The following is an 18,547-nucleotide window of genomic DNA, read 5'->3' on the forward strand; positions in this document are numbered from 1 at the left end:
TCCCGAATACAACACTCTTTGATTATTTAAACTAACACATCAGTCGACTTCGAGCACAGGTATTATTTTTTGTGTGTAATTTCCTGATATCGTTTGCACCATGCAAATGCCAGGTAGCTCCATGCAAAGCAGTTGTAGCATGTTTTTTTTAAATCTGACTTCTCTGTAAAGTAAAACAGAACATTACTTGACAGCTCTTAGGGCAAACCGATGGGGCAATGGAAATGTATCATGTTGTTGATGGAAGACGTCCTTTCTAAGGCCACCAACACCACAATCTTTACATCACTAAAATCATGGTTTCCGTCACCTACAGTCATTAAAATGTTGACTTGATTTACTCCAACTAGCAATCTCTAAACAGTCATGAGACGTGTATTGCTTATTTTGCAAATAAATTAACGTTTCAAGCCACTCTACAAATAACACACATTTCAAATAAAGACGTAGAAGCTGACAATAATTAATTCTCTACTTATTACCATGTTTAAATTATGACTCTAAACAGACACAAAGCGTTCACATCTTAACACCACGTGTGAGGGGCCTTTTTTAGGCCTTTAGTCAAAAACGGATTTTGCTAGAGCTTTCTGGTGTAATTTTGTTGCGGGCTAAAATGTTTTAGTTTACCCAAAAAAATTAAACTGGTTTGTGAGACTTATTGGCATTTTGAAAAAAATATTACTGTGAACCGCCATAAAGATGATGTACAATTACAAAATAAGATAAAATATAATATCAGCAACGTTTATTTATAAACCTTTGTACTGAATAAGGTAATACATTAGAGAAAAATCCGATTTTTTTTTCTGAATGTTTTCCATTCCTGCGTACTTCCTGTGAAAATGGGAAATATTGGTGCACATTCTGCACACTTACGAAATTTTGCCTTGAGAAGGATGGGTGATTGTTTTCAAGCAGGACTTTCTTTGTTCTGCAGAATTAGGATGTTGTAGTTGCCAATATCAGGATGCTAACTGCAGATAATTTAGGAGCTATTAATGTGTTTTCCATTCACGACGGTCCCATTCTCACCCCAAGGGGAGCGGATGACACAGTTACATACTTTGCACATGTCAGAATGTTCGACTGTATGGTGGCACACGACACAGTCTTTAAAAGGACTGTAAAGGCTGCCTGTTTAGGCTTCATTGCCATATTCAAATTCTGTCTCTAGTGCACAAAACCTTTGCTCCCACAATATCTAAGAGACCAGCAGGGGAAAAGTTGTTGATGGTCCTCATATTTTACTGCAAGGTTTTAAATGGTGTCTCGAGTTAGAGGACATTGAGTATCTTTCTCTTCAGATGAGTGGGTTAAGTCATTTGTTAACATTTGAAACAATCTGAAAACATTTCTTTCCTGTAAAACAGTTGACTTATTTTCATTTTATTATAAAAGATTTCCATTACCTATTTCATTTTAACATGTATATATCTTTAAATAAAAAAAAAAAAATTCTGTTTTAAAGCATTACAAAAATAATTGTAATGTAATATATTTAAATGCATTTAATTCAAAATTTAGTTAGTGCTGTTGCTTTTTTAATTTTGTTCTACATTTGAAATAAATGTAATTAGTTTACATTAATATTTAACATAAGAATATTTTAATTATTTTTTTAAGTTTAATAAACATTTTAAATTTACAATAGGGGGAGCACCACCTACATGTGAAAAGTTACTGGTAGTACCTTTACACTCATACATTTGGATACACCCTCTTTTTCAGGCGGTGGAGACATGCAAGTGGAAACTTTGTAGTAAATTTACACTCTTAAATGGTGAACAGCTGTACATTTCCTGTAAAGTGAATGGGTAAATTTACATATGTAGATTCACTCACATGTAAATGCACCTTTGTGAACAAGACCTGTAGTCTGGCCCCTCTCCACCAAGTGTCTTGGTATCGGCATGTGGACTACTTTAAGGATGGAATGCAGAGGGGACGGAGCTTGAACGCAAGAAAGATCACTGCCTCTTGGAAGTCTTTTAGCCGACCTGCCCTGCAAAATCAATTTTCAGTTTCCCCACCCTGCTTAGAACATCTAGGTAGCGTGCCTCCCTTATAAATCACCCGGGGGTCAGATGAAGCAATAATCCGCCCCTGGAAAAGAAATCTGGACGGAGTACTGGAAAAAGGATACTGCGGACAGACCCTACATTGTGCCACTAGTGTAGACCAAGCCTCCATCACTCAGCAGCTTCTGATGGCTCCAGGCAGTGCCCCCATATGGAAAAGGAACAACATAGAGCTTAGCCCTAGTGTTGCCAGCGCCAGTGCTACTCCGCAATCTATCTCCAAAGAAACAATCAATCTCTGAACCCGCCTCCCTGGAAACCACCCGGTAAGGGACCAACAAGGACAGTAAACACTACTGTGCGCCTTTGTGATGCATCAACAGAGGTTTGGCAATTTTTGTTCAAATAATTAGATCGAGACCAGTTATCAAAACATGCAAATAGCCTTTTTGGAATGGTCTGCAAGCAAGCTCCTGGGCCCATCTCCAACGTTTATGCCCCCCAAAACAAGTGCATCTGTAAGCTGAGAGTCGTATTTAAAGTTTGCAAGGGAAGTAATCTACTCAATCCTGTAAAATGAATAAATTGCACCATAAATCCATCTGGAATCCCCCTGTGATAAGAGAACATAATAATATTTGCATCTACAGTGCACTAGAATCTGAGTAAGGAGAACCTATGAGTCGCTTCTTAGAGCTTTGTATTCTGCACCTTCTAAACCTAGCCTTCTGTCCACAACTGGAATTTCAGAGGGCCCATAAACTTCGATAAAGCAAACATACTCCAAACTGGCCACCTAGGCCTTTAATTGCCTGCCTCCTGCATTATCAACATGTCAGCTCATACTACAAGAAGGCAAAAGGCACAGCCTATACGAATATAAAGACACAAAAATAGCCTCTTCAGGAGATTTTTCACAGGATACAAATATACTGCAAGTGAAGTTCCTAGCCTTGATACCAATGCTCAAACAAAAGGGTATTCACAATGGTGTACTCCACTCAGCTGTAATGATTCTCACAATTAAAGACCCCTCGAGAAGACTACATGCAAGCTATACTACCAACAGGCATTGAAACAAGTGCATTAAACGCTGGTGTCTCACCTGATAGAATGAATCCCATCAGCCAGCTGCTGAAGAAGCCGAGGTTGACGCCGCTGGTAAACATGCAGGGCCTTCGAACTGTGAGAAACAAAGAACAGCCACATACTCTACCCAGAGATAAATCCTGCTTGCCCTTCAAACCAAAAAAGTAGCTCCCAGTAAATTCTGCGGTATTGTACTTTACATTGGCATTTTAAAGAAACATTCAAAACCTTGCAGAGTGGTTGGCTATCGGAGAACCCTCGACTATCAGTGATCACTTGCTATGATACAAGCTACCACAACTTTCTACTTCTCATACGCCCGCTGCTGCCGGGCATTAACTTAAGAACAATGTCAATCGCCAAGCCTTTGACGGTATGGACCATGAATGTCAATGCAATGCAAGCTTTATTCGGCGGAAAAAGTACCAACTTACCTAAGATCCAAGAAACCTGATATTGTGTTACTCCAAGAGACTTTAGTGGAATCTGCCAAATTACAGTGCGACTGTAATTTGGCTTCTAGAACAACTTCAGAACCACATCCATCGGCGTTGATACAACCACCGACAGGAAAAACAGAGTAGCAATTCTCATCCACAAGAACCTACCACTTTGAGTATGCAAAACACAGTCGGAGTCATATGATCAGCACGTCTACGCCAAGCTTTCAATATATGCTCAGATAATTTCAGTGGGCTCAGTATATGCATTGAATACAATGAAAACCGCTTTCTTTGTTCAGCTGAACAGAAGACTAGTTGAACTCCAGTCTCCAGGACGGGATTGGGATCTCACGATTGATCGCATTCAAGATCACTCCAATAGACCAGGCCTTCAGAATAAAAATGAAGGGGGTCTTAAAAAGACCTAATGTCAGGCGAGTCATTGGTCGATCTTTGGTGTTTAGAGACTCCAATGGACAGAGAATACATATTCTTGTCATGCCTTCAGAGTTCCGAGACCTGCATTGACTATTTCCTAATGTATAGAACACTTCTACCTAAAAATGATAAACGGTAGCATTGGTGGAAGGCTCAGTTTCGGATCACGCTCTGATCTCATTAACTTTTGATTTGCAGATCCACCACACAGATCATGGAGAATGAATACCCAGTACTATCAGCGCCCCGATAAAAAGAAAGACCCGAAGGCCCAACTTGAAGACTATTTATTCCTGGATGGACATTATATCACATTGAAGCAAACTTTATGGGTGGCAGGGAAAGTGTACATTTCAGGCCTAATCATGCAAAATCAGTCTCAAGCCACTGAAAAAACCATAACAGAGACAAGTGGAAAGAGACATAAAAATGGTACACAACCACTATAAAGCGCACCAAACGGCCTACTTCCCCGGCTGGCTGTGTGAGCCCTCAACAGAATCAAAAGTAAGAGCTATGAGCAAGGAAAAAAACAAGCATTTGCAATGCAATAGGTCTCGCATTTAAGCGAGTTTGAGCTATTGGCATTGTAAATGGCAACGCCTTTTATTTATATTTTGGCTTTTAAAACATAAATAAAAGGCATTGTCATTTAGAATGCTAATAGTTTAAACTCTCGCAAATGCGAGACCTAATGCATTCCAAATGATTGTTTGTAAAAGCGCCCTATGCCGCGCTTTCACTTTAATGGCAGCCACGCACCTTTCTTTAGACGCGGGTGATCTAGCATAGGGCGCTTTTACAAACAAGCATTTGCAATGCCATGAATGTCAATACATTACACGCCGCTAATTTAAAGAAAAGTGCGCAGCCACCATTAAAGTGAAAGAGTGGTATGGGGTACATTAAAAATAAAAAAGCATGTGCACATGCTGAAGAGCCCGCGCTGTGCAAGGAGCATTTTTGAAAGATAAAGTGCAGCATCTATGATCGGACACCACGTTGTCATGAAAACAGGATGAGTTATGAAGAGCCTGTTGTGCCTGCAAAAGCAGCTAGATTAAAGACATTAAAGAAAATAGTGCTTACAGACTGTAGCTAAAACAGACTGGGCAACAACACAAGTAAAAAACCCAGAACCCATGGGAGGTTACAAATGCAGGCAAAGCATTACTAAGGCGGGACTAACTAGCCTATTTAAAAGGACAGTAACAGGAGCCAATTGAAACAAGCATTTGCAATGCAATAGGTCTCGCATTAGTGAGTTTTTGAGCTATTGGCGTTGCAAATAAGGTGTTTTTTTTAATTCCGAAACTTTCTCAGCAGTACCCATAAGTAATAAAAGAAAATCCATTAAGCAAGGAAAGGGTGCCGTACCATACACTGTTTCTGGGTGTCCCTGTGGAGTTGTGAAGGGACCTCTATACTGGTGGGGTACAGCAGCATGAGATCCGGAACAGCTGTCGCCATGGCTGGCAGAGTTGACACTGGGTAGTGCTCGTTTAGACATGCTGCTCATTAGCTTGGGTGAAATTTATCTTGTCCAGTTATCAGGCCTGACATTGTTAAAAGTTAGGTAAGCGGACTTGTTGAGAATACAGCTTTTAAAGTCAGATACTGTTGTTGTATGGGCAGAGATTGTACAGAGATGGGTATGGTGGGATTCACTGAAGCATAATGCCATTAAGAAAGCCCACAGGAAAGTAAACTGAGTGATGCAGAGGTTTTCCAACATGCAAGGATTGCACAGGATGATTTCAATGTGTTTCTGATGAATGGGGAACAAGTATTACCTGTTGAAGATTATGTAGTTACTGCTAAAGTCTTTGGGGGTAGGGTTGCATTTTTAGGGTGAACGTTGGCTGGGAGCTGTTGGAAAGGTAGCTACTGCAGCGCTGTGCACAAAGTTCGGGTGGGGATAGGAAAATATTTGTTAAGGGTTTCTCTGGCTGCAGGAGAAGGCAATGATGATGTACTATTTGGAGAGGGCATATCCAACTTGGGTTGGGTGGGGAGAACAGGTATCGGCTGGCATTAGCTGAAGGGAAGATGGCCAGTGGTAACATAATAGTGACGGGGAGCAAGAGAATAACAGGTAGTCAGAGCGAGCAAGGGTCTGAAGAGTTGTGAGGTTTGAATGTTGATGCTATTTGTCAGCTGGGGGATATAGTGGGCACAGTTTAGTTTAAGGGTGGTAGGCATGTGAGAATTTGGATAAGTGGGGCAGGGTAATGTATTCATGTATATGTTTCTATATGATGGTTTACAGACCTGTCCTAAAGAAGCAGACTTTTCCTTTTGCACTTTATAAAAATGCTCTGTAGTCATTTGTGCTGTCTCAGCAAATTTTGTGAAGAAAACCCCATCCAGCTCTGACTCTAAAACAAAAAGAAAGACAAACCAAGAAGCTGCAAATTCTGCCTCTCATACATCCCTATTATGCACTATTACAACAGTCGACAAACTGCTCTGGGTGCAACAAAGGAGAGGATGGGTATCGCTGCTGGTTATTTAGAATTTTATTCAAATGCAAAAGACCAGTGGCACTGCCAGCCCCTACTCTATTGCAACCAGCGAGACCTGGGAAACGCTATATGAGTGTATAAGAGGGACGCAGGGGAGGCACAAAGGAAGGAGGTTGGGATCAGTGTAGGCAGAAGACGCTGGCTGGAGGCATTATCATTGTACAAGGTAGCACAGGACAGGGTGTACAAACAGAGAGCACAGGATAGGAGAGTGAATGGGGCACAGGGGGTTGAATGCGAAATACAGCGAGAGAAAGATGAAGGGGGGATGAGTGAAGTGAGAGAAAGTGGAGACTAAGAGAAAGGGAAAAGAAGAGGCAAAGCGAGCAATAGAAAGAGGGAGAAATAAGCAGGAGGCAGGTAGGTAGAATAAGAGTGAATTGAGAGTATTCACATGACTATTCTTTCCAGCTCTGCTGTTTTGGTTAAGTCCCACAGAACGGCTCTCGTATGGCCCTGCCCAGACATTCTATGGCCAGCATGCCTCTAGATGAACATGCTCATTGTCTCCTGCTTATAATGGAGAAAACTGACAGGTTGACGAAGGATGGTGCGAAGAAGGAGAATTAGTGTGTACATGCCTGCGAGTAGGTTTGGGATATGTGAGGGATAGAGAAACATGGGCGGGAGGAGCTAAGACATGCATAACTATTAGCAAGAAGGAATAAGGGGATGCGGAGACAAGTGAGGGAGTTGAGTGGGATACAGGGCATCTGTTATGAGTGCTTTACCTCACTACAGCATCCATGCCAATACTCTCGATTTAGGTGGATGACTCGAGATTTGTAACCCAAAAATTGCTATATGTTTTATTGCAGCTTTCTCATGTTTACAAAATCCTGTTGGTTGTGTGCCTGGAGTGAGGTACTATCCATTTCATTATCTGGAAGAGGTGGTACATTTAGGCCCTTTTCTACATAATTACTGACAGGCTTGAAATGTGGATACATCATCGTTGCAAGCCAGTCAGTAATGCCATAGAAAAGGGCCTAAATGTTCCCCCTCTTCCATATAACAACATGGATGGTGCCTCATTCTATGCACAGGGAAAGGGTGGGTTGAGGGAAACGCAGCATTCAAGCTCGGAGGGTGAATGCTGGGGGGAGGGCTCAACGCGAATAGGGGGGGATGAGGTAGGCTTACTTGGAAGCTCTGAGGTGGGCTCCTATGGTGGCCTAATTAAAAACAAGCATTGGCCACGCGGCCGCGGCCGCCAAAGTGAGGTTACGATTCTACAAAAGCTTTAAAATTAAAAAAGCATTAAAATACACAAGCTTTGGCCACGCGGCCACGAAAGTGAAAGTGCACTGAAGCTTTAGGCCACAGCAGCACTTTGAAAAGCCCGTATACAAAATGTCTCGGCCAGACCAGCGCATGCGCTGGATCAGGCAAGACCTAAAAATACAGAGAGAAGAGTACATGTGAGGGAAGAGAGACAAATACAGAGGGAATAGCATGTGTGAGGAAAGAGAGAAAAATAGAGAGGGAAAAGCACATGTGAGGGCAGAGTGAAAATACAGAGGGAATAGCACATGTGAGACCAGAGAGAAAAACATAGAGGGAAGAGCATATGTGAGGTCTAGACGCCTTACACAATTGGTGCCCTGAGCAGCATTTTCTTTTCATGCCCTGGCACAATCAAGCTTACATTCTATGTCACGTCACTCAGGAGTACAACCTCGAATGCTAAACACTGACCAATGAAATTACGTGGCAAAACACCAGCCTATTCAGTGTCATGGACCCCAGGGCAAGTAATTAAATGACCCCCCAACCTCCTCAATATGCTACAGTTATATTAAATACACAAATTATCAGCGTTCGTGGGCCCTGGTGCCACTGCACCTGCTGCACCAATTGAAGAAATGCCCCTGGGCAAAGGTCCACAAACAAGGAATCAATGACTGCCGACCTATCGGAACCACTGCAAAATGATAAAATAAAAATACTTTCCACAGAACATTTCCGATGGAATGCATAGAAGCGCTGCCATTATAGCATTATTAATAGAAGATCGTTGCTACACGTTTGTTTTTGAAGTGTCGAATTCTAACCTGGAGAGTGAGGATGGTGTATTTTAGGAGGGCTGAAGAGGCGCATGGCGTGGGATCGCGCTAGCATGCATCACAGCTCACAAACCTCGGACACATTAGTGGCAGCGGAATGTACAACATACAGAAAGTATGTGCATCACCACGTCGTTACAAAATTGCAGAAACCTGATGCTTTGGTTAAAACATGGCCACAATGTTATCAACTACTGCAGAAGAAAAGATGGCCGAATGGGAAACGTGTGGAAGGACAGGAGTTTTCCTGTTTGAGAACAAGGCTGTAAGATTACGACGACATTTAAAAGTCAATTGCTTCACTTAAGGCGAGAGTTTATTATTAAAGTAAATTAAAGGGAGTGGACAAAAATAACCGGTTCCTAGTCGGGAAAGATGGGACTAATGAAGCAAAGCTAATGAAGCAAAGGTGACCCAAACAAGATGGACTTGCAAAGGGATTTAAGGACAATGAAAAGGAATCGTGCAGAGCATCAAAGGGCTGGGTGAGAAGGGAGGGGGGAATGCAAGGGTCAAAGCGCGAAAGTGAAAGTAATCGAGCAGAGCATCAAAGGGCTGGGTGAGAAGGGAGGGGGGAGTGCAAGGGTCACAGCGGCGAAAGTGAAAGTAATCGAGCAGAGCATCAAAGGGCTGGGTGAGAAGGGAGGGGGGAATGCAAGGAGCAGAGGAGCAGCTGTGCACGTGCACGCCATTGTGCACTCAACCCCTAGGCCAGCAAAACCATGTGGGTAGCACTTTTGAAAGCCCACTTACAAAATGTCTCAAAGAGACAGCTTTCGCTGTCTCAGCGAGACCTAAAAATGAGCGTGGAGGGGCGGAGCTTCAACCTCATACCTGAATACAGCATGCCTCGCAGAGCAGCTCCTGCGCTGCCCAGGCTCGATCTAAATAGCAAGGAGCAACACTATAACTGAGGCCATGTGCAGATATTTAAAAAGATTATGGCGCTCTGCTTCAAATACATACTATGTATGCTACCTCTAACAGTCCAGAATGGCAACTGCTTTATATAGACCTAATGGTCAAATCTTACATTTGGCAAGCACAAAAACCCCAACTTTCAATGCCCAAGTTGTACTCTGACACAACTTCCAGAGGGCTCCGATTACGGAACATCCCACATGCTACTAAGCTCCACACCTGTTGCAAAAGGCCTATTTCTTTAGCACAAGAGGTAGAAAAGCCGGTCTGGGTCATACTTGAAAATGGCTTTTTGAATGGCATAAGAGAAGTGCAATGGCCTTATTTTAGGAGCATCCCAAAAGAAGCCAAGGATAGCCCCCTAATTTATGGGACGCTCCAGGTATGGAAGAAAACACATCAACTTCTTCAACAAGACAGCCTCTTCCACTTCCATGCATCCACCTGGGATAATGCTGATCTTTTGGTAACCGGACCTGCATCTCCGCTGGTGAAGATGGAAGCAGAAGAGCGTGTAGGAACTTTCTCAGATCTTATTTGATGCAAGGCTAAAGCCATTTCAAGGCCTAGATAACAGTGTCTCTTCCATTGTCAACAATTACAGAGTTGCTTCAATGCTGTTCTTCATCGAAAGCAATATGAGGTAAGAGACTGTAATACATACGTTCCTCCCAAAATGGGGGGATGCGTAAAAGAAGCTGATTTCGGAGCTGTATGGTTTACTGTTCGAAGAAATGAACTCTAAACCGACATCCCTGATACTCTTTCTGCGTTGGCATCCACACGGGCAAACAGTCCTATCAGACAAAGTATGGGCAGTTCTTTTGGCCACGCACAGTGTAAGAATTTAGCTAAGACACAATTCTACACGAATTTGTCACTCCACAAATTGTGTCCAGTGCACTTGGCAACCGGCGATGCTTGCTGGAGATGCAATGCGCCTAGAGGAGACACCGTGCACATCCTGTGATCTTGCGGGCCATTCTGGAATTCTGGCCAATGATTTGATAAAACTGACTTGAACCAGTGAACTTGCGCTCCAACCTTCCGTAGAGTTGGCTATATTCCATTGCACTCAAACAAATACCTGGAATAGCAAACCATCAAAATAATGGCTTCATTCAGCCCTGACAACAACGAAAATATGTATACTCTGCTGATGGAAGATGTCTACGACCCGTACACTGGAAGACTGGTGTGACACATGGTGACAGCAACCACTCACGCAAGACTAATATATAAACTAAACGACCAACTGCAGATATTTCATATCATTTGGGGCCATACCTGGCTTGATACTTCCTTGACTTTAAACCTGTAAGACATTTAACGCCCACCTTTCTGTCCTATGGCAAGACTATTAAAGAATTAGGGTTGCAACACCATAATATCACTTAGGGGTGAAGATCAGTACTGTAAGTAGAAACCTAACTTATAGATGAATGAAATGTAAGTTATTAATGGTTCTATGGCAAGATTTGAGAAATATTTATTTTGATGCTATGTAAATGTTGCAAGATTAACATTGCTTTCTTTTCTTGTACTAGACCATGTGTAATCTTAAAACAAATATATCGTTGCATGAAAAAAAGGTTGAGCTGCAAAAACATCCTTAAAATTAAAATACATCCCATTTACGGGCGAAGAAGTGGCGGTTTGGACGTAGGTTTGGACGTATCAAAATAAAATAAAAAAGTTTCTTTGATCTTAGAAACAAAGCAAGTCTACTTCAGGAACAACCAACAAAACAATAGACGGTCCATTTATAGGATGAGGTTCCAAAATGGTTGCCGGCGGCAAAAGAATACATAGTAATCCTTTGATATAAAGACTCCATCGAAGATGTCTGAGGCCACTGACACAAATGTGATGTATACATCTTACAACAGCTATTGAGACTACACAATCCAGAACAAGATGCAGCTCATTTCTTTCCCGTGTGATGTCACTTTACGGTCAATATAATGGAATGAACAGTAAAAAACAAATCAACATTGTCTGATGATGAAGATCTGCAAGAAAATAATTCTCCGTTTGACAGGACCAGTAGTACTTATGTAGTATTATACAATCCCACCTTTGAGGCCAGAAATTGACCAGGCACAGACGTTTGTGTGCAATGTGCTCAACCAGACAAAAGATGATTGGGCGACACTCTCATTCTAGACGGATCATTGAAGTGTCTGTATGCCTTTTTTCACAGACTTCAAATGGCCAAGATACCTGAGGTAGTATGCGTGACATCATGCACATTTTCACACTTGAAGCTATCAGATGGTAGACATCCTGATCCACCTTAACCCTCTCCACAGCCTTCTAGTTACTGGTGAGGAGTAGGAGAAAGACAAGCAGCAGAGCCACAGAAAGTGAACAGGAAACTGAGAGTACTGTTTACTTTCTGTTTCTTCTGCCAGACTCATGACGGCTGGGACCAGGGCTAGAAAGGATATGTAGAGGGGACCTAAGGGAAGCCTGGAATACTCATACATCCTGCACCTCTTTCACAGGGATGTCATCCGAAATCTTCTCAGACAAGACCTTGTGTCCATGAATAGGGTAGAACTCTCCATCCCTTATTATAACCAGTTCGGGCGAAGGAGTTTGGCTTAGCTTAGGCCTCCCCTCGAATGACCTGGATCTCCTCAGAGTTGCAAGGGCCACAAGACTTTATAAAGAATCAATGGTTGAGATTATGATTCTGGGCTCTGCCCAAGGAAATCAGTCTCTTCATTGCTTTACAGCTGATGTAATACCATATTCCGCATACTTGTAGGATGTACTTGAAAGCAATTTAAGATTACAGGGATGGTCCAGGGAATATTTTAGTACCACCAGTCAGATACAAGTTAAGCAGCAATTAATGCATCAAGGTAATGCAGAATGTAATGTATGTATATGTACAATACATGTCTTCTTATAGTCACTCACCAGTAGAAGGCCTCCAGAAAGTATGAGGTTGGAGTTGTGTGCACTCCTGTGTAATACAGTAGTAGTTCTGCACATGCTGCTTCTCTCCCATGTACTTTAGCATAGATGCACTGCCAAGGTGCTTCTGTACTTGTATTAATTGCTTTGACGTGCCGCAGTGAGAGTGATGTACGCAAGCTGGGAACTGTACTGTTGTCTGCTCAGTTGGGGTTGTATGTGAACTCTGAAAATTCACATTTGCATGTGCTCACTGCCCAGTGAAAAGGAGCAGGGTTGCAGAGTTTCCAAGAGAACAGGCTGCATCAGTTGATACTTTGGTTTTCTTAGTCTGATGACTTTGGTTAACATACAACCACCAGTGTAGCATGAAAGGAGAAAAAGCAAGGAAAGCAATTCAGCTCATTCCTGACTACTTCCATTTATCAAAAAGTGCTGTCGTTTGCGTTTTTGCTCTTGTACAAATAGTCTCCACTTGTCTAGAGGCCTCTGAGTTTCCCCAAAGCCACCACTACTGTGCTGATGAAGGTGGAACTGATGTGCCGCAGGCTTTCCTGCTGCTTAGGTTTCCAAAAGTTGCTCATGACTCTAACAGATGTTTGTGCTTAGAGACCACTGGCATCTTTATGGACTGTTCAGTTCCACCCTTCAAATCAGCCCTCCTCCGTGAATTATGCAAGATTGCATTCCTCCGTTCCTATTAATACATGGACTCTGCATGTCCAAGAAAATACAATCCCACCTCCTTCAAGCAGTCATACATTCAGGCAAATAAAATCTCCCTCTGTAGTGTATCTCCCTCTGTAGTGTATATATCTGTAGTGTTTGTTTATATATATATATCGATTTATGTATGTATATATATGTGTATATATAGATCAATTTATGTATATATATGTGTATATATATATATATATCGATTTATGTATGTATGTATATATATATATATATATATATATATATATATATATATATATATTCAGTAGTAGTGGCCACTGGATAATTAATGTTAGGGCCATGTTTACATAGGATAAGCATTTTTTGGTATGCTTATAACCTTGGCACCATTTGACGAATCTTCACAAACTTTCCCAAAAAAAGTTCATCCACCTAGGCTCCCTTGCTGGAAAGTTTTGGGATGGTTGATCCATCAAGCAGGGGCCCAAGAAAAGAGGGGGGGGGGTCTCAAAACACCTTTTTTTCCCCATTCATTTTTCCGTACTAAAACTAGACACAGCTATAGCCAAAGCGGCTAAACAGAATTACAACAAATTAAGCAGAAAGCTAGATCTTTGTCCAGAAAGTGTGCTTGTTGTAATTTTGTGTAATGTCATTTAGTACTTTCAGAGTTATTAATATTAAATAAATATAGATATTTCATGTTGCATAGAAACCTCAGAGCTGACAGATCTTAAGATAAGATCTGATGGGCTACCATCACATCCAAATAGATGTAGCAGCAGCCATATTAATCTCTGGGACTTAGACCCTGTCCTGAAAATGAAGGTTAAAGAAAAATATATAAGGGGGCAGGCTAGGGATAACCTGGCTCCCTAGGCCTGTTGGGGAGGGCCAAAAACGCAGGGGGCAGGAGAACTAATTTATAAAGGAGAGGAGATGTGCACCCCTTCTCCATGGCCCATTTCCAGGCCCCGGGGACCAAGGCGTGAGTAAAAGTTACTTTAGGCATGATTTATAGGTACTTGGGGTTATATAACTGGTGAAGTTCAGTGGCTTTGTTAACTTGAAATATTATGCTTTAACACACATTTTCACCTATCTATAACGTCCTTTTAAACTTTGCTTTTTTCAGTGAATTTATAGGTTTTATTTAAATGTGAAGCAACATGTTATCACAATTCCTAGCTATAATGTCACCTTAACCTTTTTTTCTGTGAACATATATATAGCTATAGATATAAATATATAAATTTATATATATGTTGTGCGTTGTATACCTCAACTGGTGAGCATACTTTGTGGGTTATCCAGTACCTTACCAATACTACCCTTTACTACTCCCCCTGGGAAGACCAATGATCATTCCCCATCCCTAAATTTAATTCTGTGGAAAATGCACTCCATCAGCTTATTTTCTATGGTACAAAGTTGCCTTTGCCAGCGTATTTGTCAGCATGCGCTGATTCTGTGAATCAAGTTCTGGCATTTGCTAACATGGAAGTCTTTTTCACATCTAATTTGTACTTCTACGTACAAAAGAAGCTGTACAGCAGAGGTCAGCAAAGTGTCTGATGGTGTCCTTGTACGATGCTCTTCATGCACTGATATCTGTGCCGAGAGTGGACCTCTAAAATCTCCTATTTGAAACTTTTGCTTAAATCACGTGATCAGTTATGCGCATCAGTGGTGTCCGCCGCAAAACTCAAGAGGGGGTGCGGGAGAGGGATGGACGGGACGGGAGATTAGGGAAATAATAAGAATAGAAAAAAACGTATCTGTTCTGCAGCTGATGCTGCCATCCGGATCAGTCCTCCTCTTGTTCCCTGATAGTGTCCCAACAGTCCCTGGGACAGGGACTCCCCACCCAATCCCGCTGCTGCTCTCAATACCATGAGAGCAGCGCCAGGATTGGTCTGAGCGGCTCAGTTTGCTGCTCAGACAGTGCCCCGGAGTCTGTGCTGTTTCTTCAACCTGGCTGTGCAACACAGCTGTGTTGGAGAAACCTAAGTGCGCATGATGGTTTGGCCGGCCTAAGACCGCCATGCACACTTACAGTGCTCCACTACTCCTTCCCTGCTGTCATCATGGCCCTGCCCCATCCAGACTTGGCTGGCTCTAGCGAGGAAGGAATAATAGAATGATAATAAATTGGTTTTATTATCATTTTATTCTTCCCATTTTTTCAGTGGGGGGTGGGGGGGCGGCAGCGCTCCTCTGCCATAGCAGATTATCATCCGCTGGGGTTCGTATATAAAGAAATGAATATCGCCAACCCAATTGTTTATAAACCAGTCATCGTAGTAAAAACCTTACTCTACATCCAACGCATTTCTTTCCCTTGAGTAAAGTATACGGGTATGCTAACTATGTGCTAAGTCCTTGGCTTACCCAACAGCTTGTCGTTTGCCCTCACAGCATGTTGTTGTATTCCTGGTAACCAAAAGTAAACAAGTTAATGGCAGGACATGGCAGAACGGGAACAACAAACCACAATTATTGGGATGCAGAGAATATGTAGTGAGTTAAACTCCTAGGAATGTGTGTGTGCAGATGTTCTTTTATAGGCGTATACCTTGATCTGCAAGCAATCAGGGGAGAGAAAATGGAGGTCCTACAATATTCTCCTAGCAACCAGGGAATTTATCAAACAGAAGGACGCAGCTAGCCTGGTTTCTGATTCTAAATTTGCCACTGCTTGGTTTGCTCTGGTTCACTATTCTTTGAGCTGAACATGCTTGTCTTTATAGACAGCAGTGCCTGAATGTTTGCTTTTTCATCTGCCTACAAAAATGTTTCAGTTGACTGATTTGGTAGACAGCTTGTTGTGGCAGGCTGCAAGCTGGCCTGCTGGTTTCTGCAGTGTTTGTTGGCTTAGGACTTTATAATGACCTTTTAAGACTATGCCGGCAGTTCTCTTAGAACCCGCCCGCCCTTCGATTTGCTTAGGCACCTTTCCAAGAAACACCGACTTCCAAAGCTCAATATTTATACGTGCAACTTCTTTGCTGCTCAAATGATGTTCTTGCTGGGACTTGATGCATATGCTGCTATTGACCCTGAAGGCAGTACGGGGAACAACTCAGTAACAACCCGAAAAAACACGGACGAGGCGCGCATGACTGGTACTCAGCCCAAAACAGATCACTCCACCGGGCAGCCAAGCAAGTCGTGGAACATCTAGAGTCCTTGTGTTTGCCATGCGTTGCTTTCCGAATGACTAATGAGCACACGCATCATTTCAGGTCACAAGGCTTTGAGTACTGACCTTCATACGATGCTTTGGAACTCTCCCCCCCCCCCCCTCCTTCCATCACCTTTCTAAGGTCCTCAAATGTAAGTGTGTGTCTGCTTGTGGTGCGCGGTACAGTTCAACAGTCTGGGAATGCACTTGGAGGGATTGGACTAGAACTGGTGGAGTTGGATTACTCCAGAAGGAAGGACCTGGCGCCGAGCCCCTCTTGAGGTCAATGTGGACATAGTGAGTGGCTCACTTCCATTCACTCTGCTCACAGTAGAGTCACTCAAGAGAGTCTTCTTCCCTTAATCAGTCTTCATCTTCTGTACTTCAGTGTCTGCCTGTGGCTGGAACCTGAGAGCAGTAGGTTGGAAATAGGGAAGGGTCAGTGATTGAGAGGTTGGAGGAAAAAATGCATCAGTACTAGGCCTGGGCAAACGTTTCATCACACTACCGAAATGTATGACATTTTGCATTATACACTTTCGCACGTTTTTTTCAGCTAGAGCACACCTCTAAAATGTTTTGTGAGATACCAGTAGGAGGGTGGCTTTCACAGAAAGTGTCTTGCCAAAATATATTTTCTGCTCAAACCAGTCTCCTGTCAATATTTTATGAGACTTCTTTAAGCGAGGTGCGCGATTGGTTATAAAAAAAAAAAGTGATGAGAGATACCGGAAAACCACAGTATGCTATGAAAGCATAATTTTGCAAACTTTAAATTGAATTTCACAACATTTTGGTGGAGAAATCTGAATTGATTTTCGCACTACCTCATTATTTAACCCTATGTAGACAAGTTGGCGGTCTTTTTATCCACTGTGACTCTATTGGCTAATGGAACACAATGCTTAGTAGAGAAACCTCTGGAATCAACACTGGACAACTACAGGGTCCCGCTTGCTCGCCGCAGTTCCAGCCATGACATTTGTTGACCTTGTAGTGTCCTGCTGGACACGTCCTAGTGTTCAGCCTCTTGCTGTACCCACACTTAACACCCACTCATCACAGGCATCACCGGTCAGGTGACCCTGATAATAAAAGGGGCCTAGTGCACATGCCCGGGGCCAGTTAACAACCATAGTCCCTGTGTCTGAGTCTACTTTTAGCAGTATGTGGGCCTAGGGCCCACAACACAACAGACCTGATTAAGTTTACTTAAGATACAGCTACTCTGAATCAATGGATCATCATTTGTAAGCTCATCTGGAATGAAGGCCTGTACTCAGTGCTGTGATATCGCAGTCGAAACACGTTGAATGTCGTATTTGACCTGAAGTAGGCATCAGAGTCACAGTAACTGCTCAGTATAAAGTAACCATCACAAAGTCTGCTTAGAGATGCAATATCTTGAGCTAATGATTACAATGCATAGTTGTCTGGCTTTGTTTGGTTTTCAGATCGAAAATAAATTAAAATGCCAAATTATACAAAGCAGTTGACTTGTGGTCTCATCAGTCCTCAGCGGCTTGAACGACATCCTTATGAAGGTGGGAGCATAAGGTGTCCTTTGTGTTTGCACTGTTATTAAAAGCTCTTTATATGTTTATTCATTAATCGAACAATACTTTCTTTCAAGACAGGTATTCAGAAGTGTCATTCGTTATTGTGCTTGGGCCATGCGATATTTTATTTGAAATCTTTATTGTCGCAGTAATTAAATCCTTTGTTTAAATGGATGTATATCTTTCTTTTTTTTCATTGATGATCATTCGAATGATAAGTGCAGTCTGTGTTTGAAAAACCTCAGATATTCACTGTCAAAGTAGAGTCCTGGTTATGAATTAACAAGCATTGGCAGAGCCAATAGGTCTCGCCTTTGGGACCTTATAAGTGTTTAGTTATCCATCACAATATCCTTGGTGCAACAACATCCACTGTTGCATGGCTAAACACTTGTAAGGTCCCAAAGGCGAGACCTACTGTCCATGCCAATGCTTGTTAAAAATGGGGATGATAACCAACATTGTCCATGAGAAAGGGAAGCCAGAGGAACAGGCTGCATTAAAAACACATGAGCTATAATCTTGGCCCAAACTTCCGGGTATGTGAGTCCTTTGCCCTGGAGGCATGCCACTGTGCTCCCCTTAGAGATGACAATTCAGAGGTGCAAATTTTGAGGATCAGAATTCGGTACAGACAACTAATTAGGCTCTTTGCTACGATGACTTTTCCTGTACTTATTTCTTTAGCTTTCCGCAAA

Source organism: Triturus cristatus, chromosome 9, assembly GCF_964204655.1.
Source record: "Triturus cristatus chromosome 9, aTriCri1.1, whole genome shotgun sequence".
In the NCBI taxonomy this organism is placed as follows: Eukaryota; Metazoa; Chordata; class Amphibia; order Caudata; family Salamandridae; genus Triturus; species Triturus cristatus.